The sequence below is a fragment of the Leuciscus leuciscus genome (assembly GCF_965113295.1).
Source record: "Leuciscus leuciscus genome assembly, chromosome: 10".
Taxonomy (NCBI): domain Eukaryota; kingdom Metazoa; phylum Chordata; class Actinopteri; order Cypriniformes; family Leuciscidae; genus Leuciscus; species Leuciscus leuciscus.
This window is the reverse complement of record NC_138734.1, coordinates 3220819-3243318: the sequence shown is the minus strand read 5'-3', so window position 1 is coordinate 3243318 and position 22500 is coordinate 3220819. Positions and strand designations below refer to the sequence as shown.

Sequence of the window (22500 nt, the reverse complement as noted above, 5' to 3'; positions counted from 1 at the left end):
CCAGCTCACTTCTCCTAAAGTGCTCAACTAGGTTTCTTGCAGCACCAGTAGCTTTGTTGATGCTGGGCTCTTTGAGGGCACTGTTGACGATAAGTTGGAGGGTGTGGCCAGCACAGCGGACTGAAGACCAACCGTGTTTTTCTTCCAGGAGTCGAGCTGCCGCCACCATGTTAGACCCGTTATCATGTACTATTGCTTTAATTTTGCTAGGCAAGATGTCAAATTTCTCTATCACCTCTTCCATCCATATCATGATGTTCGCAGCAGTATGCCTCTCCTCCAGGGGTAGAGTGGCAAGGTTCAAAGTCTTCATTTGCCAGTCTTTGGTGATGAAATGACACGAAACTCCAAGATATGCCTCTGTGGCATGGCTGGTCCAAACATCACTCGTCAGAGTGATGGAGCTGTTTACCTCTTTTAGGATCTGCTTTACCTTTAAACACAAAATTAGATTTTTGAAAATATTTAACATGCAAAAACCTACATGTCAACAGAAACTATTCAACATACAAGTTTTACATTTTTAATAATTGCAGCTACTATGATTTTACAAAAACGAAGTTATGTATTTCAGCTTTAATATATATATTTATATATATATATATATATATATATATAGAGAGAGAGAGAGAGAGAGAGAGAGAGAGAGATAGATATATTTATATATAAAATTGCTTTTAAATTAAATTTGTGATTTTTATTTTTTTTTGTATGAAATATGTCTGACTGTGTGTGCATTCTAAACAATTACCTTCAGAAACGTTGTACTGTATTTCTGCTCCATCAAGTGGGTGAAATGGGTTCTGGATGGCAGGATGTAGTCTGGATTGAACTGGGCTATCATTTGTTGAAACCCAGCACCATCGACCATGGAGAGCGGCCTCATATCATAGATCAGCATCTGCAATACTGACTCAGTGAGGGCATTCGCCTGTTGTGGGGTGCACGTCTGCTTCTTTTGCAGAAAGGGGTCCATGGTGGCTCTCTTCTTCAGACTGCATGCATTTAATTTAAAATACTTTTGTCAGGCACAGTCGGGCATAACGTTAAATCCTTTTTTCTTTTTTTTTTTTTAAGCAAAAATACGCTTATAAAATGTACAATGTACATCCAAAACAAAACGTATTGGCTTCCATGTTATTTAAATCTTACCGAGGCGAGTCAAACTCCGTTTCATTCAACTGTCCGACGTGCTTTCTCTTTAAATGTTCGTGCATCACCGATGTGCTGCCGTGATACGCAAGGACTGCTTTGCAAACCATGCAGGTAATCTTTTTATTCGCCGTATCCAGGCTAAAATGCTCCCAAACTTTAGATGTTTTGGTACGCGCAGCTGCTGCGTTGGACGCCGCCATTTCTGTATGTTATCGCTCAGCAGAGAAGCTAATGCGCATGTGCGACTCTCGGCAGAGATTGTAATGAAGAGAGATGCCTCACTCGGTCGGAAAAAACATGTCTGGCGACAACTTCGACAATAAAATTCATTGTCGACTATTTCTATTATCGATTTTTTTCAACAACGTCGACGAATCGTTGCAGCCCTACTCCTTAAATTCATAAATTCCTTCAATAATGATGCATAATGTTTTCAGCAACATTTTCATGAACACGATTACTCATAAAATAAGCATTAAGAATGTTGCAATAATGAAAATATGATCCTCAAGATGACGGGATGTAGACTCCAAACTGTCTGTGTTGTTTGGACAATGGCCAGCTGTTGCAAAACATTTTTTTTTCCAAAAAGTTAAAAAAAGTATTGGAAAATCCCATTTTACATATTACAATGCACTCCTGATGACCAGATGTCTATCGCAGCATCGGAGGGGGAGCTTCGCTCCTCTGGAGATGAAGATTCGGCTGTGTTACCCCCTTCGGGGAGTGTAGCGTTGCCCGAGTCCGATCCAGAGTGGGCAGCAATGCCTTCCTGGGCCACCGAGAAGGTCGGGCTTGAGTGGAACTCTCCACCACGTCCCGAACCTTCTCGGTTGGACGATTGGTTTGACGATTGGTCAAACTCACCCCCGGGCAGAGGATCTCTTTTCTCGCCTCACTGAGGCCCGTGTCTAGTCAGTGTTGAACTGCGTGAGCTCGCTCAGACGCAGGACAGCGGCTCCACTGAAACTGTTTCAGAGGCTCCTGGGGCATATGGCATCTGCAGCCACGGTAACGTCTGCAGTAGCAGTACATCTTGCGCTGAGTCACTTCAAAACACCGCTACTAGGCAAGCATGTACTGATCCGTACGGACAGCACTGCAACCGTTGCGTACAACAATCGCCAAGGTGGTCTACGCTCCTGCCTCATGTCACAACTCGCCCGCCACATCCTCCTCTGGAGTCAGAAGCATCTGAGGTCGCTTCGTGCCGTTTACATTCCGGACCTGCTCAACTGTGCAGCCAAAGAGCTCTCACGGCAGCAGGTGCTACCGGGAGAATGGCGACTCCATCCCCAGGTGGTCCAGCAGATTTTCAGGCGCTTCGGGACCGCACAGGTAGATCTGTTTGCTGCCCCAGACACGTCTTACTGCCAACTGTTCTATTACCTGACCGAGGGGACCCTCGGAACGGATGCTCTGGTACACAGCTTGCCCCGGGGCCTATGCAAGTATGCATTTCGCCCAGCGAGCCTTCTTGCACAGACCTTGTGCAAAGTCAGGGAGGACGAGGAGCAGGTCTTGCTAGTATTGGCCCAACCGGACCTAGTTCCCGGAACTAGTGCTCCTCGCGACAGCCCCTCCCTGGCCCATTCCCTGCTCTCTCAGAGACGGGGCACCCTATGGCACCCGCATCCAGACCTCTGGAAACTCCATGTCTGGTCCCTGGACGGGACGCGGAGGTTCTAGGTGACCTACCCCAAGCGGTAGTTAACACCATCATTTCCGCTAGAGCCCCCTCTACGTGGCGCCTCTATGCGTTGAAGTGGAACCTGTTCGTTGACTGGTGTTCTTCTCACGAGGAGAACCCCCCGATCTTGCTCGATCAGAGCCGTGCTTTCCTTCCTGCAAGAAGGGTTGGAGCGAAGGCTGTCTCCCTCCACCCTTAAAGTGTATGTTGCGCTATTGCCGCACATCACAATGCAGTTGAAGGAAAGTCGCTGGGAAAGCACGACCTAGTCCTTTAAGCACTTCAGACAACACCCTTTGAGCCTTTGCAGTCAGCGGAGTTAAAAATTCTGTCCTGTAAAACAGTACTCCTGGTTGCATTGGCCTCTATCAAGAGGGTATCAGAAGGGAAAGTATTTTGCAGCCCGCCATAACATGTCTCTGTAGGTTCGCATGGTAAAACGCATGATGATGTTACGAGGTGCTCAGTCGGATCTCCTTTGCCCCAGGCGGTGTACAACACCAATTACATAATCCAACTTGTTCTGGATACTAGGGATCATCTATCTAAGGATGTCGATCGTCACGCTTCTCGCATCTTCTCCATCGTGTTCTGGGACCCCTTGTAGCTTGAGATTCCATCTAAGCGAGTACCAAACAGGCCTTGCAAAAAGCTCTTCATTGGCCCCGATTTCTGTCTCAATATTATATTCTCCAGATCGGCCGACTCCATGCAGCTCTCTCCCACGAGGTGTCCAGCTAATATAGCGCTTTCTTGAAGGCACTGATTATTCCTTTTTTTGCCCATTATATCAAGTCAAAAGTTAAGTATTGCCAAAAATGATCGAGAGAAAAGAAACAAATGATCACAATCTGAACTTTACATACTCAAATCTCATCTTGTTAGCTTTAAACTCCTCAAACTGCTTGGACGCTTAAAAAACGTGACCATTCACACCGCTGCCATCTTGGCTCCCTCCTGTGTGTGTGTGTGTGTGTGTGTGTGTGTGTGTGTGTGTGTGTGTGTTAGCAGCTCCGATGTCAGAAACTGTTCTGCCTTTTATGTTCAAACCGGAGTCAGACAATGATGGAGAGACTCAAGAAGAAGTGACAACATTTAGAAGCAACATGACGTTTCTGAATGGTTAGTTGATGAATTTATGTTGCTGATGTGGAGTTAACTTCTTCAAGTCTTTGATTAGCATATTCTGTCATGATAATCTATTAAATTGCTTGTGTGGGAACTGTTGCAAGATGCTTAGAGAGTGACATGCTATTGCATTTGTGTTGCGTACTGTATTGCATGTAAAAAGACATATGCAACAGCTTGAGCAGACTCACAAATGTGCTCGACTACAACAACTCTCCCTCTTCTCAACATGGACAGCGTGTTCCAAATATCTTCCTTTTCTTTGAACTTTGAGTGTCGTAACTTTACTCAAACAGTAACATTATACACTAACTAAAGATAAAAAAAAAGTGAAATCATAATCAACCACCCCTTTAAAGTAAAAAGTTTCCAGAAAAAATAATACTCAAGTAAATGTACTGTTACTGTCCACCTCAGCTCAAACTTCATATTATAAATACAATAATTTCCTGAACGGCATGCCATAATATGTATAAATATTAGATCAATTGTACATACATACTCTATATACATATATGTACCTTTTAATGCTTTTTGACACTCAAAAAGGTACATATATGTAACTTGAGGTCCAATAATAAGCCCTATGGGGTACGGTAGTGTAGATTGTACCTTGGGCGACAGAAATGGACTCCTACAGTACCCCTATTTCTATGAAGGTAAAATAGTAGCAAAACTCGAGAGCACGTAGATGTGAATTTGAGAACTTGTACTATAAATATTCGTACTTGTACATGAACATTTACACTCACAGCTCCAATGTGAAAACCTGTCAAATAAAAATCTGAAGTTGAATGTTGAAATTTGCACTCGCATACAATAGTCACAAACCTGTATTCTGAATCTGAAGCTGCAGACAAGTAGACACAAATGTGTAAAATGCCATTCACAGAAATACAACGACAGACACAAACTTGTAATATATATTTTGCGTTTAATCTTACGTTCACATTCGCAGTACTACCTCAAATAGGCACTTGCAACTTCTCAAATCTGTCACTGCAATTTCAAATTTCGCGCCTTGACTTTTGCTACTCTTTTTGCGATATATCAGGTGCAAAACTAACTTGTGCACTTGAAACTCAGAGGCGGCGAGAGAGAAAGGGGGGCGGGAGTGGGGGGTTCAAAGGAGCCGTTTTATTGGTTGGCAGCTAGCCAATGAAATGGGACTTAGATGATGTCACGAAACCCGCGTGCACTGAAACGCTAACATGGCTTAATGCTATGTAGATTTTGATTTATTATTTAAAAATTTGACCATTTGATTTATTATTTGATCAGTTGGTTTGATACTTTGGTTTATTTATGTTAACAATTTAAATTTTCATTTTAATTATGTTAGGAAAAAACTTCCATATAATGCATTAGACTGATATTAAAAGAAATAAACGATATTATCAAACTCAGTAAACACAATAATGCATACTACAGAAAAGCAGATGAGCACAGAATATGAACGCAACGCGTTTATTTGAGACAGTGGTATTAAAAGACCAAACTCAGGAAATACCATACAAATAAAGCATACAGTAAAGCAATTGAGCACAGAATATGAACGCAACACGTTTAATTGTACATTTTCCTCCCATAGAAAACCAAGAAAACGCTTAATGAGGCTTAATGGACCAACAGTTATAAAAGAAAAAAGAAAAAACAATAAAAAAAACGATAATTCGTTACATTAATAATAAAACACAGGCACGTTTATTTGCACTGAACACACATTTGCTTTCTTTCGTCATATTCTGTGCTCATCTGCTTTTCTGTAGTATGCATTATAAGCATTGTGTTTACTGAGTTTGATAATATCGTTTATTTCTTTTAATATCAGTCTAATAATGCATTAAGCCATGTTAGCGTTTCAGTGCACGCGGGTTTCGTGACATCATCTAAGTCTCATTTCATTGGCTAGCTGCCAACCAATAAAACGGCTCCTTTGAACCCCCCACTCCCGCCCCCCTTTCTCTCTCGCCGCCTCTGAGTTTCAAGTGCACAAGTTAGTTTTGCACCTGATATATCGCGAAAAGAGTAGCAAAAGTCAAGGCGCGAAATTTGAAATTGCAGTGACAGATTTGAGAAGTTGCAAGTGCCTATTTGAGGTAGTACTGCGAATGTGAATGTAAGATTAAATGCAAAATATATATTACAAGTTTGTGTCTGTCGTTGTATTTCTGTGAATGGCATTTTACACATTTGTGTCTACTTGTCTGCAGCTTCAGATTCAGAATACAGGTTTGTGACTATTGTATGCGAGTGCAAATTTCAACATTCAACTTCAGATTTTTATTTTACAGGTTTTCACATTGGAGCTGTGAGTGCAAATGTTCATGTACAAGTACAAATATTTATTGTACAAGTTCTCAAATTCACATTTACGTGCTCTCGAGTTTTGCTACTATTTTACCTTCATATATTTCTGATAGTGTACGTGTGACAAACTCCTGTACGCTCCACTGCACACTGAACAAGCAAAAGACACAAGATTGTAGTGTTTTACATATTTCACATCTGTGTGCAGTTTGGCGTGTGTGTGGCTAATCATTTGATGTTTGTGTGTAGAGTTACTACACACAAAAACACATTTTTTGGAAGAGTTAAAATAGTGTTTACTTTTGCAAGAGATGTCTGATGTTTTGCATGTTGTGTGTGTTTCGTGGTTTTGTTTAGCCTACTACTTTTACCATCAGATATTTTAATTTAATACCATTGAAAAATGTCAATGAAAAAGGGGAAATGCCAGACAATATAAAATAAGTTTAGCCTACCTCATGAAAACATTGTGACAGAACTGATAAGCATTCATCAAAAAGCACAGATCATAATCCTTTAAGCTCTTCAGATATGACTTGCTGACACGGGTTAATTTCAGCACAAACACCTGGCAGGAGTTTTCAGCGAACGGTTTCATGTGCCATGATAAGTGTCTTTGCTCTGCAACATGCAAACGACTCAAGTACAAGTGTCAAACACAAGCAAAAAAAAAAAGAAAACAGTTTGCTCCCTGTCCTCATCAAACCTACACAGGCTATTCATTTACTTATTTGAACTATCATTGTAAAATAAATACTGACTAGCCTTTAGGCCTGTGATCATTATCCAGTGTATTTTCATATTTGGGGTCAAACTGAAAAGAAAAAAAAGAGGCCGTGCTTCACTGCTATACTGTGTACACCAGTCAGAGAAAGTCATTGAAAATGCGAGCATTTACTCAGATTTTATGGTCAGCCGTGACTTGTTCACGATACTTGTTGGAGGAATCATTTTACAGCGCATCACATAACCGACGAGCTTCGAGGACATTACAAGATTAGTTCGATTTGCTTTTCAAAAACAACTTGTTTAACACAAAATACTTCTCTTCTCATTTTTCACAAGAGAAATATTAAGAGAATAAATGAAGACAGTTATAGCCTACCGTTATCAGCACAATGAAGTAGATTCAGCTCTTATCGTCTCTGAGAGAACATGCACCGTTAGTTCAGCGTCAGATGTTTTTACTTTCACTTTCTGTAGTGAATCATGGACTAAGGTTTGAGACTTCTACGCCGGCATAACTCTAGAGCAAAGTTTGCACATTGCTTGTGTGATGTCCACTGGCTCGCTTTCATGGTTTAAAATGTAAATATTTCCAACATTGTGCAATTTTTTTTTTAAAGATTGTAAACTTTTCAGGGACTGACCCCGAAACATCAGGGGCCGGGGGTTGGTGAGAAGATAATATGATTTGATACAGCGTATAATGTATTTGTAGGCCTATATGTAAATAGCTAATTTCTGACACAACAACAACAACAACAAACAAAGAAAAAAAATGGCTGTTATTGTTTTGTCAAGAAGGCCTCTTCATTGATTAACAAGTGCTGCCTCTCAATTTGCCTACTTATACCTACTTTTTTTTTATCAGGTTAAACTTTGATAAGTCACTCAAACCTTTATCTAAGGCCCTGTCCCAAATGGCACACTTCATATGCACTTTCGGTCTTGTGGGCTTACAATGGCTGCGCGTGTCCGTTAAGTCTGTGAGACCGTAGGGTGTCCCATTTGTCATTTTATTTGTCATATCAACCGCCCCCTTTGCGGTCGATATGCGCCCTCGATGCGCACTTTTGCCGAGCCCTGCACTGATGCGAGCTGCGGAGCAGACTTCTTCCCGACAGTCAAAGCGGCATTACGTCACGAAAGTGCGGAGTAGGAAGACCACGAGTGCTTAGGGTGCCATTTGGGACAGGGCCTAAACCTCTCGCCATCGGTCGCGCCATTTTTGTAGTTCCTCCTCCAAAGCACAATGGATTGTGGGTAATAGTAGCTGTTATAGTGAGCACGGATCGATCCACACTTCGAAAATCCACCGGAAATAGTAGACCATCCGGGGACTTCTGGCTATGCTTTGGGACACACTTATTTTAATCTCACATACTGTTTAGGACTGATAGTATGGACATTGAGACGCAGGGACGGACTTTCACACATTCAGCTCAAATTCAAGCTTGACGACGCAACTGGTATGAACATTAACTATTTAAATTATGTTGATGTAAAATTCAACTTTGAAGTTGTAAAATGTCAGCATTGTGTTTCAGCTTATGTGATGGAATTTGCTACAGTACTGATTGATGCTAAGCTTTGTATGATTTGGGTTGAACAATTATTTGAGTTTTAAAGGTGTGCTTTAAGTTTGTTAACATTTATAATGTATTGTCAAGGCATTTGATTTAGTTGATTATAGTTAATATGCTGATGGTGAATGAGATGTTAAATGTTAGTTTAAATAATACTGTGATATGGTTCAGGGTTGTAGGTAAGGGAAGGAAGAGGACAGGGGTCGGCGAATACTGGGACACTCGTTTTTATTAGCAGGTTTTTCAAAATAAATAAAAGGTTGCGCACAGAGCGCCTTCACCGTGCACACAAGCACAGCACAAAGAAAAATAAACAGTCCAGATTCTCGAGTCGATCTCTCTGTAAAGGGTAGGCAGCAGACAAGGTCCCAGTCTAGTGCTGCGTTCCAGTCCACTTTTAGACACGCACTTGCGAACTTCCCTAAGTACTTCCCCTTGGGGGAATCCCTGCCGCCATTTTGAAGTGCGTTCCACTTCGTGAAGTGGACGAGGGAAGTTTATATGGACAGACCCTCGTTCCCTCGATTTTGACCGAGGGAGCGAGTCTGCTTCAAATGTACACTTCAGGCACCTATATGTCCCACAATGCAGTACGATTGTGACGTCACCACATATCTCATCTAATCACCGCCACAACAGACAACTCTATGATATATTAATAATATATTTTTTAATTTAAAACAACCCAAACACACCTATAAACATTTGGATGCTGCATTAAACAAATTCTTAAAGGGAAACAAAATGTAAATAATAAATCAACTCCACAGCTGATTCCAAGAGATCAAGGGCTTAGGACGTTCCAATTCAGCCCATTGCAGTTTCCGCCAGTAGTGGGCACTCGCAATGACGTACATCCGAGTGAACGAGACGGAGGGAAGTTAGCAAGTGAAGGGCATTACAATTTTGGACTGGAACGCAGCCTAGCTCTCTCTCTCTCTCTCTCTCCCATTCCCGCCGGCTTATATCCGGTCTCTCCACGCCAATTACTGCAATCAGACACAGGTGTTTATCATCTGCACTTGACCTACTTACTCACCGCTCTGCTCCGTCCTCTCTCTCCCGCTACAGATTTCGCAAAACCACGCCCCCCTCGCCACAAATACCTTTATTTTTATCAATGCATATTTGTTTGGTTTCAATCTACCTTTTAAAGATTATCAACCTACTGCAACTACTGCTTCTACTATTACTTCTGGCAATACCTCTGCAAACAGAAGAAAAAAAAAATAGTAAAGCTCAATGCCGTTTCAAGTTTGGGCAGAGCTGTAACAAAAATCTGGGAAACTTGACAGTTATTCATATTTTTATATATGGTTGTCCTAATGTATAAATACACACACACACACACACACACACACACACACACACACACACACACACACACACACACACCACAAATGTTGAGTTTCAATGTTTTATGGGGACATTCCATAGACATAATGATTTTATACTGTACAAACTGTATATTCTACAAAATATTCTACTCTCGTTTTGAGGAGAACTGGGTAGTAGCTCGTTGTCTAGGTTACTGTGATTGTAAATAGGTGTCGTTTGTGTTTTAACAACGTTTAGCTCAAGAATATTGATCCGGGAAGTTCGAATAGCCTATGGGAATATATTGCCAACTTCACTGAACTCCTTGAGTTAAGCACTGACCGCATTTCTTTATATTTGAGTCCAAGTTCAAACACTATGAAACGCTCCATTAACGTGCGGAGCTCTGAAACACTGCCAGGTTAAACAGGAAGTGTGTGTCCGAGCTCACAACAAGTTTTACGTGGGAGCGCAAATAATTTTGCGAGGGAACGCAAAAGTTTTGAAAAAAGGAAATTCTCCCATCCTAAAAAGTTTTCCACCACCACGTCCCTTTAGGGGCTCCGTAGATTTGAGATGTTGTAAATGCGACAGAGATGTGTTTTTATTACTCGACAGGAGAGTGAGGGATAGAGGTATGAGTCGGCAGGAATCGCTGAGATTATGCCCACCGAGTGCCAAAAAGACTGAGAGGTTTGCAGTTATCATTTTGCCTCAATATGTTGAATTTCCGGGTAAAATCATACCCTATTGTATTGTTATGTATTGTATTGACAAATATTGTATATTCTGCCTTATTTGATGGTTTTAAATAAACACTGACAAAAACTATTCAAGTTTTAGGGCTGGACGATATGACGATATATAGGCTACAAGTGATCCCCCAGATTTAGACCTACCTATATTGAATATGAATTTATATTTCCCCAGCGTCAAAATCAGGCACATATAAATGTCAGGAAACACGATCCTGGCTGCATGTCAATATCCATGGATCACTGGATATTTAGGTAAGTTGTAAGGAACACTTAGATCGAGTTACATATGTGGAAGTACCGATAGTGTTTACAAAGCAAATGTGCAAAGATTAAGTCAAACGCCATTTACAAAAAAAAAATAAAAAAATAAAAGGAAAAACAACAATGTTATATAAACACTAGATTTAAGATCTATGACACACTAAAGAAATCACCTAACATTTGTCAATACATTACACATCTAATTACTTAAAGATTATAGTTACAGATTATTCATTCTTGACTGTTCTTGTACGTTTAAATAGCAGAGCAAATGCATAGCACATGTTTGCAATGAACAACTTCACTAACATTAGTACAGCTGTTCTGTGGCTGTACGACTCAAAAACACATAAATAACGCTTAATTTCAGTATTTTCTCTCCTGATCCAGCCCTATAGCCCAGTTTCTGTTAATGCTACAAAAAACGATAAGTAGTTTCAACTAGTGAACTACAGATAGATCGGACACGATTACATTAAGTAGAAACAAAATGTACAGCAATTGTGTTGCTTTAACTAATTTTAATGAAAAGCAGCAAAAATCTCTTTTGCATTCAATACAATTCAATACACTTATTTTCCACAAGGGTTCACTTGTCCTGAGAACACAGTTGCCTTTGGCTTGCTCAGTTGGGGATATTTTGGGGATATTTAATTTAATTTTATCAATCAATAAATTCCTCTTGAAACAAACTTTGTTGTATTATTTTAATTTAATACTGTGAAGCTGCTTTGATACAATCTGTATTGTGAAAAGCGCTATACAAATAAACTTGACTTGACTTGACTTGACAGTGCAACTTTTCAGATAAAATCACTCTTCATTATATAGTTGATTCTGGTCTGAATGCATGTCAGTGTGGTTTTGTTCAGTTTTTGCAAAACACAACAGTAAGAACATGATGTCATTGTAATTTTAATTTTAATTAAAATACAATAAAATAATAATTTAAGATGGTTTTAAACTAGTTTGAAACCAACATAAAAAATAAAATAAAATAATAGACACGACATTTATTGACTGAAAACCTTATAGTTACTGAGATACAGCCCTTATAACAACTAGCCCCAGTCTTCCCCATTTACTGAATAAGAAATTACAATCACAGTGTTAAAACTTTTAGAGGGCATGTGATGGCCTATATTCGTTCACCCAACATAACATCTTTCAGTTCCTCAAATAATGTGAGTGTACTTGTGTTGATGCAGCTGGTAATATTCACATCTCACCAATACATAATTATGGGGCGCTGTTTTTAAAGCGGCTCACGCTGAAAATAACAGCAACATTTTGTCACATTTAGCTTCAAACAATGTTTAAAAAACTGGTATGAAATTTTGACGGTCACTTTTTAGCACATTTACAACAATATTTGTCAACTTGGAGATATTTTAAATGGTTAAATCTAAATGCTAAATCTAAATCTAATTGTTAAATCTAAATGTTAAATCTAAATATTAAATCTAAATCTAATTGTTAAATCTAAATATTAAATCTAAATGTTAAATCTAAATGTTAAATCTAAATGTTGAATCTAAATGTTTATCATTTATCAAATCTAAATTTGCATATTAGTTAAATATTTAGTTTCACCCGAAACATTTAGATTCAACATTTAGATTTAACATTTAGATTCAACATTTAGATTTAGATTTAACATTTAGATTTAACATTTAGATTTAGATTTAACATTTAGATTTAGATTTAACATTTAAAATTTAGGTGTAACATTTAATATTTAGATTTAACTATTTAAAATATCTCTAAGTTGACAAATATTGTTGTAAATGTGCTAAAAAGTGGCCGTCAAAAATTCATACCAGTTGTTTAAACACTGTTTGTAGCTTAGTGTGACAAAATGTTGCTGTTATTTTCAGCGTGAGCCGGTTTATAAACGGCACCCCATACATAATGATTAAAGTAATGTTTGCCATGAACTCTGCGCACGGTTCATTATAACAGGAAGTTATGTACTCAGGAAATAATGGGTGGGGTGTGTGTGTGTGTGTGTGTGTGTGTGTGTGTGTGTGTGTGTGTGTGTGTGTGTGTGTGTGTGTGTGTGTGTGTGTTTATAGTCTTTTGTGTGAGATGCTGCCGCTTGACTCTTTTTTTTCACAGCAAACATGGCAAGCAGAATTAAATGTGTTTCACAAAGCTCTTTCAGTCCCAGTTTGTCTGTAATGTTTGTTACAGTATTCTACAGGAAGATAGCGCTATCTCCATTTATTTTATGCCTACATCTGTAAGGATTACACATGCAACATTTTTAACCGTGCCTAGTGTAAAAGAAGAACATTGTACTCAAATTGATATTATACTTTAAAAGTGTATATTACGTGTGAAGTAATTGTATGAAACAGCTTCACAGACATTCTTTTCAACCACACAGTTATAGTATTTCTATATTACACTAATTCAAATTATCACAGAAGAACTGGGATAAAAGTTTATAGTTTTGTAAGACTTGATTTTCCTGCTAAGACAAAAGCTGAGATCAAACTCACCCTGCAATAAAGCAGTAAAACGCACCCTGGAGAGAAGACCTTAGAGAAAGAGCACAGGACATGTCCAAACTTTTCTCCTTCCTTATCTGTGCACCCTCCTCTCCCTTCCTTTCCCCCTGATTCAAGTCACTAAAAGTACACTGAGAAAATCTACATACTACATATGTATCTTTTGAATCTATTGTTGTTTCCCTTTTATGTTTGGTATCATTCAGATGTGAAGTACGTTACAAGTCTAAATTCAATTGCTGTTGCCTGTAAGAAACAAAGACTTACCAAAGAGTTATTTTGCACTCAAATTACTTATGAATGGGGGAAATTCATGTCAGATTTTGTTGCTGATTTGAAATAGTTTTTTTTAATTGTGAGCTCAGCAAACATTTTGAGATTTCGGGATTCCCCCATGCAAGATAGGACTTAATGCAAAACTAATAAAATCAAATATTTACCTTGATCTTGTGGCATATTTCTACATCAGGAACATCTCAGAATGACCAGATCTATTCATTTTAATCGTTTAGTGTAGCCCTGAGATTTTAAGGCACTTTAAAGGGATACTTCACCTCTGGACAGATGAATGTGTATTTAAAATGGGTCATTTACTGTATGTAGAAGAAATGTGAAATTATTTTTGAATTTGGAGCTTTCTAGACTAAGAAAAGCCAGAAAATTTATTTTTGGCTTATGTGGATGAAAGACAACAACTTTGCACTTGCTTCGCTGCCCTAGGAGGCCTTTCCCAAGCCACGCCTACCGGTAAGAGAGCGCAGTTTAAAACAACAAGGCTAGGCTACTAGTGAGTCTCCGTGACGAGTCTGCTCGGGATTTCGAGATCGCCCAAAATGTCCGGGATTCGGCTTTTGCGTTCTACAGTCGCCATTCATTATGTTTACTGTGGCGAGCAGGACGAGACTGAGGGCCGTGGGAGAACGATGAGAGGCCGGTGGCGTGATTACTGATGAGCGACACCTGTGAGACGCACCGGTCTCGTATCTTTCACGGAGGGGCGGGAATTTTCTTAGCAATGTTAAAACGCACATCAACCGATCACTTGTTTAGCGTTCATGTAAACACTACATTCAGATTCACCAATCGGAATGAATTCAGTTAGATTGAAACAAAACGTGTGCATGTAAACAATGAATGGCGACTGCAGAAAGCAAAAGCCGAATCCCGGACATTTTGGACGATCTCGACGGCCGGACATGTCCGGGAAAAATAGGATGGTAACCCCTACTACTCAGCTTTCTCCACAGAACAAGAGCCTGCTAGCTTAGCTTCCAATGAAAGATGGCTGATACTATGTGTACATTCTGTGAGTGAGATCCCACCCTCTATGGGTGGGTTGAAAAAATGCGGAACAGCTCCTTCTACTGGATGTAGTCTTTAGCCTCTGGCCAAAAAATCCTCAGATGACGCAAAATGACATTTTTTGTGTCATCGGAGGATTTTTTCCAGACAAAAAATTCATAAATCTCTCGCCTCAGGGGGATATGAGGGTGGAAAGCACGGTAATTCGAAAATACTACAGCTTTTCTACTAATACAAAGCTTAAAGGACAAGTTCGGTATTTTACACTTAAAGCCCTGTTTTCAGATAGTTTCTGATGAAATACAATGGTTAAGATTGAAATTTGGACAAATGCTGCTGTCCCGAGAATTTTAGGTTTTTGTGGTAGCACCCCCCACCTATACAACGGTTGCATAGGTTGTAACACCTCCTTTCTTTTAAAGATGTTACTCTGAGGGGGTTCAACAGAATTTTGACATGTACTGATAAAAATGACTCTTCACAAAACAAATGATCATTTGCTTCAATTTTATTTTTTTCACCAGTGCTTAATAAATGTGTCAAAAAGACAATAGAAATAAAGTCAGAGATCTTGGAGGTCTTTGTCTCTTCAATAAAGAGTCAATGAGATGAAAACTTATCTCTTGGCATGTTCTGTCTTTGATAAGGTGTGTGATGATGAAGTGATGAAGATGCAATGAGTCAGATCCCCAAAGTTATTTGAGTGTGATGCAAAGATTGAGTGCGATGCAATGATAGTAATCCTATAATCCTCCATATGAGAAAAGATATGCTCAATGAATAGCTGTCCTCAGCGCCACATAGCTGACCACGTGCAAGGCCATGTGCTGTAGCCTTGATGCTAGTGTGGACCACTCTTGGACTCACTGTCTCTAGAATCCAGTCCGTGCTCACAAAAGAACATGTGGTAAATAAAAAGACCTTTCTAGAAAGAAATCAAATAACTAACATCAGTGATCTCAAACAAACACAACATCAAATATAAACCAAACCATACTCACAGTTGAGCAGAAACTCAAAGAGTTCTCAACACAGGACTTTGGATGAGAAAGACGGTAGCACAAGATCAATCCTCAGATTTCCCTCTACCAAACGAACTGACTTGCTCTATGGTGTCAGTGTTTTTATACCCAATTAACTCCAGGCAATAGCGCCCTCTAACTGTTCCTGTTGTTACTGCCCGTGACTCCAATACATCTCAACAGGGTCTTAACAAAAATACTTAAAGAACAAAAATACAAAAAGTACAGAATTAATCAAAGAAACGTTTTGTCCGTTACAAGGTGCACTGGAAAAATCGTTCGTTTACAAAGACGTGAAACTCACCGAGTGGTCAGGGGTGTTCACTGATATGCTCACACAAAAATCGCTGCAAAAGATGCTTTCAAACAGGTGTTCTCTCACGAGAGGTTCTCTCGTATTGCGCAAGTTGCTTACGCTACGGGTAAAGTTGTCTTTTCTCGAGATCTGAAGCCAAATAATTATCCTTAATTTTGTATTTATTGTCAACGCAGTGCGGCAGACAGCAGACCATGGCAGGCTGTATGAGCGTGCTCATTGGCTGTCCTGCGGCAACTGCAGCAGCCTACCAGTGAGCCCTGCGTGACGTCACGCCCAATGAGGGCGCTTTGCGCCCTCCACGCGCCTGGCCCGCCAGAATGGGTGTGGCTAGCGTGTATAAAAGAGGGGCTCACAGGCTGGAATTCTGATTTTCATGTCTTCAGCGAAGCTCTTCGCATCGCTGGATCTTGAGAGCCGCCGCCGTTGAATTCAGCGACCAGCAAGCCTAGGAAGCGTCTGAGGAAGCCGGCCGTCTTCGCCGCCTTCAGCCATCCGTGCCTGCTACGCCATCCGGCGACATATCCTTTCACTGCTGTGTGTCTTCGTCCCGCGACACACACTTTCTCTCCTAAAAGAGCGCGAGGCGTTTTTATCAAAATGCCTCGTATTTCCTGCGGTTCGTGCAAAGCCCCGCTCAGTCATGGAGACCGCCACGTCATCTGCGCTCTCTGCCTGGGCCGCGAGCACGCCGCCACCGCACTCTCTTCGGGCGGCTGCCCTGAGTGCGAGGAGCTTTCAATGTCGACCCTGCGGGCTCGACTTGAAGCTTTCAACGACGAAGCTGTCACTCCGCCTGTCCCTGCGGGGCCGCGCAGAAAGAAGCGCCGCTCCCAGAGACCACCGGAGTCACCCGCGGCAACGAGAAGCTCGCCGGATCCGTTCCCTCGAGCTTCTCTTTCTCCCTCTCCGCCCCCCCTCTCGGCTGCACAGCCACCGGCACTCGCCCGCGCCGCCGCCGCTTCAGGGGATGAGGCGGATGAACTGGACGAGGACGCCGCCGCTGACAGCTGTTCTATCCTGGCCTCTGACGCCGAGCACCCGCGTCAAGGACTGCACCTTTCCTTCCAGAGCTTCACACGGAACTCTCTAAATCGTGGAACGCTCCATTCTCCGCGAGAGTTTACTACCATACCTCCGCGGCGCTCTCACAGGTTGACGGTGCCGCCGAGAAGGGGTACAATGCCATTCCACCCGTGGAAGAGGCGGTCGCAGCACACCTTTGCCCGCCCTCTGGAGGGCGTTCAAAGGCTGCCCTCCCGTCTAAAGCCTGCAGGACCACGTCTGCCCTTGTCGGCCGCGCTTTCACTGCCGCTGGACAAGCTGCATCAGCCCTGCATTCCATGGCGATATTACAGATCCTCCAAGCCGATCTCCTCCGTGTGTTGGACGAGAAAGGTTCGGACCCTGTCTCCATAACGGATCTACGCAGCGCGACGGACCTTTCCCTTCGCGCCACGAAATCTGCTGCCCAGGCTCTTAGAAGGTGCATGTCTTCGCTGACCGTCACAGAGAGGCACCTCTGGTTGACGCTCGCCGACATGAGGGAAGCTGAGCGCAACGTGTTTCTCAACGCCCCGCTCTCCCCCACCGGCCTCTTCGGCCCAGCGGTTAACGGGATCGTTGACCGCTTCTCGGAGGTACAAAAGACCACGCAGGCTATGAACCTTTTCCTGCCTCGACGCTCGAGCTCAGCCGCACGCCGTCCACGTGACCAGCCTGCACAAAGCTCCACACAGTGTCCAGCTCGACCTCCGTCTTTGCAGCGACGACAGGGCGGCCGCCCTGGATCGCGCTCGACCAGCCGCAACAGGCCGCCTCCCTCATGGGGACCTCGACCTAAGATCGCGCTGAAACCCGAGCCCGCGAAGTCCTCCTACCAGCACTGGGGAGGAAAATACGGTAACTTTTACTTTTACTTTAAGCTTCACGCTCTGTCAGTCCCCGTCGTCATGGCTACTGCAGACGCTTATCTAGCAGCCAACGAGCCGGTAAATCGACCCGCTCGCCTGCACTCAACCGCCGTTTTCACGGCGACCCAGAGAAATCTCAAAAAGAGCTCAATGTCTGGTTATTCGGATAACGCAGCATGTGTTTCAAATGTAGGAAATGTGCCCACGTTTCTGTGTTCACCCCTACACACAAGCACTATAAACCCCGTGTCTCTATCAGAGCCCACTCTCAAAAAGCGGACAAAAGCCGCTCGAGTGTTGAACGTAGGTCACGTGTCCACAGCCCCGTGACCACACCTACCCACTGCCCGCTCTGTTACACGGCCCATCACTACCGGTCACTCGCGGTGTGTAAATCCTGTGCCCGCCCCCGAGCGCTCACACATACTAACGAACACTGCACCCCCAGCGCCGCTCTTGCGCGCCGTCCATCGCACAATATGTTCCCCGTCCAAAGCCACCGGGATAATGTGTGTAAAACGGCCAGCCATCTCTGTATGCGAGCTGCCGTATTCAAGCACCGAGGGCGCGCGCACCGCGCCCACGCCTCCGAATCAGGTTCTCGAGCCCGTACATCACGGCTATCGGAACCCGGAGGCCATTCTGCCCTTAGCTATACATGTAAAAGCATGGGAAGCTATTCCAGGCGTGTCAGAATGGGTGCTGAGCACAGTGAGAGACGGCTATTCACTGCAGTTCGCTCGCCGTCCCCCGCGCTTTCGAGCGCGAACCGAGACGAGAGTGAAGGGGGAAGTAGCACACCTACTTCGTGCAGAAATAGCGAAGCTTCTGTGCAAAGGGGCCATAGAACCGGTGCACCCTTCTATGAGCGAGGCAGGTTTTTACAGCCGTTATTTCCTCGTGCCCAAGAAGGATGGAGCTTTTTAGCCAATTTTTCCAATTTTTCAATTTTTCAATTTTTCAATTTTTCTCCACCAATTTTAGATCTGAGATACTTGAACAAGGCTCTTATGAAAAGACCGTTCAAGATGCTCACAACCAGACAGATTCTCGCGCAAATTCACCCGAGAGACTGGTTTATCTCCCTCGATCTGAAAGACGCTTATTTTCAGATCCAGATAATACCCCGTCATAGGCCATTCTTGAGATTCGCCTTCGACGGTCAGGTATATCAGTACACCGTCCTGCCGTTCGGCCTGTCTTTAGCACCCCGTACATTCACGAAGTGCATGGACACGGCTCTCGCTCCCCTGAGAGGTCAGGACATGCGAATTTTGAACTATCTGGACGATTGGCTGATTCTAGCACAGTCAGAGAAAGAACTCATCTCTCACAGAACAGTGCTTCTCAGCCACCTGGAAAGCTTGGGTCTCGCGGTCAACTGGACCAAGAGCTCATTACTGCCCAGTCAGTCAACCTCTTTTCTGGGCTTGGAACTGGACTCTGTGGCAATGACGGCTCGGCTGTCGATACAGCGCGCGCGCCGTATCCAGCACCTGGCCACGCCGCACCACTGAAAAGGGTGGTGGTGGCGCAATGGATAAGACACATGCCTTTGGTGTGAGAGACCCGGGTTCGAATCCACTGTGAGACACCAATGTGTCCCTGAGCAAGACACTTAACCCCTAGTTGCTCCAGAGGCGTGCGACCTCTGACATATATAGCAATTGTAAGTCGCTTTGTATAAAAGCGTCAGCTAAATGAATAAATGTAAATGTAAATGTAAATGTAAAACGTTTCAGAGGATGCTGGGTTATATGGCGTCAGCTGCAGCAGTGCTTCAGCTGGGTCTCTTACATATGCGCCCCCTACAACGCTGGTTGAACGCCCGTGTGCCTCGCCGAGCCTGGGCGTCCGGCGGCATTCGAATCAGAGTGAATCAGAGATGCGTTTCAGCGCTGAGACCCTGGTTAGCGGCCGACTGGTACCAGCAGGGAGTGATAATGGGAGCCGTCTCACACCGCAAAGTTATCTCGACGGATGCATCCAACTCAGGTTGGGGTGCTCTGTTCGAGGGCAAACCGGTCTTTGGCCTGTGGTCAGACCAGGAAAAATGCCTCCACATAAACTGTTTGGAGATGATGGCGGTCGAGAACGCGTCATTTGCGTCAAAAGACAACGCTCATTGCCTGAGGTTTTTCTCAAAGAGCGAGGACGCGCTGGCCCAAACCTGGCCCAGCCGCCCGCTGTATGCTTTCCCTCCGATCTCTCTGTTACCACAGGTAATAAAGAGGATCAGGGAAACGCGCCACTCTGTGCTTCTCATAGCCCCACGATGGGAGAACCAAATTTGGTACCCAGAGCTAGTGAGGCTGTCGCACTCACCCCCCTGGCCGATCCCGGTCAAGAGAGATCTCCTCTCTCAAGCCGGCGGATCGATATGGCATCCCCACCCAGAGCTTTGGTCTCTGCACGCGTGGGTAATCAACGGATACCCGTTGAATTGTCAGAAGGGGTCATAAACACGATCACGCAGTCTAGAGCCCCTTCCACGAAAAGACTCTACGCGTCTAAATGGTCAGTGTTCACTAAATGGTGCGCCACTAGGAGCCTGGATCCACGCACATGCAGGTTTTCGCGGGTGCTCTCCTTCCTACAAGAGCTGTTGGACAAGGGCAGGTCCCCCTCCACGCTCAAAGTATATGTTGCGGCTATCGCAGCGTTCGCTGTGACGACGCGCAGCCATGCAATAGGAAGAAATGAGCTCATTATCCGCTTCCTTAGGGGAGCCAGGAGGATGAACCCCCCGCAGTTCCTATCTGGGATCTTTCTTTGGTCTTGGAGGCCCTGAAAGCTTTTCCCTTTGAACCATTAAATTCCGTGGATTTGAAATACCTTTCGCTTAAAACCGTTTTTCTGATAGCTCTGGCATCAGTAAAACGCGTGGGGGATTTACACGCGCTGTCTGTCAGCCCTGCGTGTCTCGAGTTCGGACCTAATGACTCTAAAGTCATCCTCAAACCGAGACATGGTTACGTCCCAAAAGCGATTGGCACTCCCTTTAGGGCGCAGATCATCTCCCTGTCGGCTCTGCCTGCATCCGACAGTGATGATAGTGATAACCTCCTATGCCCCGTCAGGGCGCTGAGAGTGTACATCACACGCTCCGCCGCCTTCAGGCATTCCGAGCAGCTTTTCTTTTCGTTTGGTGGGCGCACCAAGGGTCTCGCCGCCTCGAAACAGAGTCTGTCCAGATGGATAGTGGACTCAATCGCAGCTGCATATGCGTCCAAACACCTGCAGTGCCCTATGGGCATCAGAGCCCATTCCACCAGAGGCATGGCCTCTTCGTGGGCTTGGTCTAGCGGGATTTCTATTCACGACATATGTATGGCGGCAGGCTGGGCCTCCCCCTCCACATTCGTGAGATTTTATAATCTGGAAGTCTCCGCCTTGCAGGCTAAACTGTTATCAGTCTAAGCGGGATGTATGTTCTGCCCATCTATTATGCGCAGACTACTCCTGTGTATTACTAGCTTTTCTGGTAAGCTGCACTAGGGATAAAAGTCTCTTTATACAGACCGGTGGTTCCGCTCTGTATTTTTCCCCATCATGCGCTGATGTATTAGTGCGGGCCCGCGTTGCTGGCCGCCAAGTCTTCACTTGTGGCGCTAGGGCTTACACTTTTCATACATGGACCGGCGAGGCCGCTCTATATATTCTCCCTGTGATGTGCTTGTGTACTGTGCTGGCCCGCGTTGCTGGCCGCACTCACCTCGGGTTTATACACAGACCGGCAGTGCCGCTCTGTACCCTTATGAAGTGCTTATGACATGTGCTGGCCCGCGTTGTGGCCGCCTGTTCTCGCATGTTATTTTCCCCGGGTTCCCTGGGAATCATGCATTGATGCTCGGCGCGCACGGCGTTGACAAGGGGTTCCCGTAGCGCAAGCAACTTACGCAATACGAGAGAACCTCTCGTAAGAGAACGTACTTGGTTACCTAACGTAACCTCGGTTCTCTCTAGAAGAGGGAACGAGTATTGCGTAACCTGCCGTGTCGCGCCACGAGCTTATTCGCTTCAGTCTATGAAAACCAGAATTCCAGCCTGTGAGCCCCTCTTTTATACACGCTAGCCACACCCTTTCTGGCGGGCCAGGCGCGTGGAGCGTGACGTCACGCAGGGATCACTGGTAGGCTGCTGCAGTTGCCGCAGGACAGCCAATGAGCACGCTCATACAGCCTGCCATGGTCTGCTGTCTGCTGCACTGCGTTGACAATAAATACAAAATTAAGGATAATTTTTTGGCTTCAGATCTCGAGAAAAGACAACTTTACCCGTAGCGTAAGCAACTTACGCAATACTCGTTCCCTCTTCTAGAGAGAACCGAGGTTACGTTAGGTAACCGAGTACGTTTTACCATTCGTTGTAAAACTGTGGACCTATTTTTCCAAACGCCTCACACCCGTGCATTCTTCCGTTGAGAGCTTGAATAATAGACTCTCCAGCCCAGTTGGTGGTGATAATGCACCTTTGCCAATTGCAAGCAAACCACTGGCATTTCAT

General features: G+C 43.8%; 2 protein-coding genes across 5 annotated transcripts in view; one reads left to right on the top strand and one right to left on the bottom strand.

The window, feature by feature from the left end:
* LOC309507816 (uncharacterized protein) overlaps positions 1-22500 on the bottom strand; it is a 138625-nt gene that overhangs the window by 101658 nt on the left and 14467 nt on the right. The window contains exon 1 of one of the 4 annotated variants that reach the window (XR_014209242.1): positions 6739-6952. The exons of 1 other annotated variant lie outside the window; for it this stretch is intronic. The gene's annotated coding sequence lies outside the window, so the exon portion shown is untranslated. Of the gene's footprint in view, positions 1-6738; positions 6953-7388; positions 7526-13432; positions 13541-22500 lie in introns of those variants that run through there. 2 more of the 4 variants (XM_082182248.1, XM_082182247.1) reach the window with 2 other exon arrangements.
* The window catches only part of LOC309507848 (protein YIF1B), a 29779-nt gene continuing 15260 nt past the window's right edge, over positions 7982-22500 (top strand). Inside the window, exon 1 of the mRNA XM_082182306.1 lies at positions 7982-8475. The gene's annotated coding sequence lies outside the window, so the exon portion shown is untranslated. The remainder of the gene's footprint in view (positions 8476-22500) is intronic.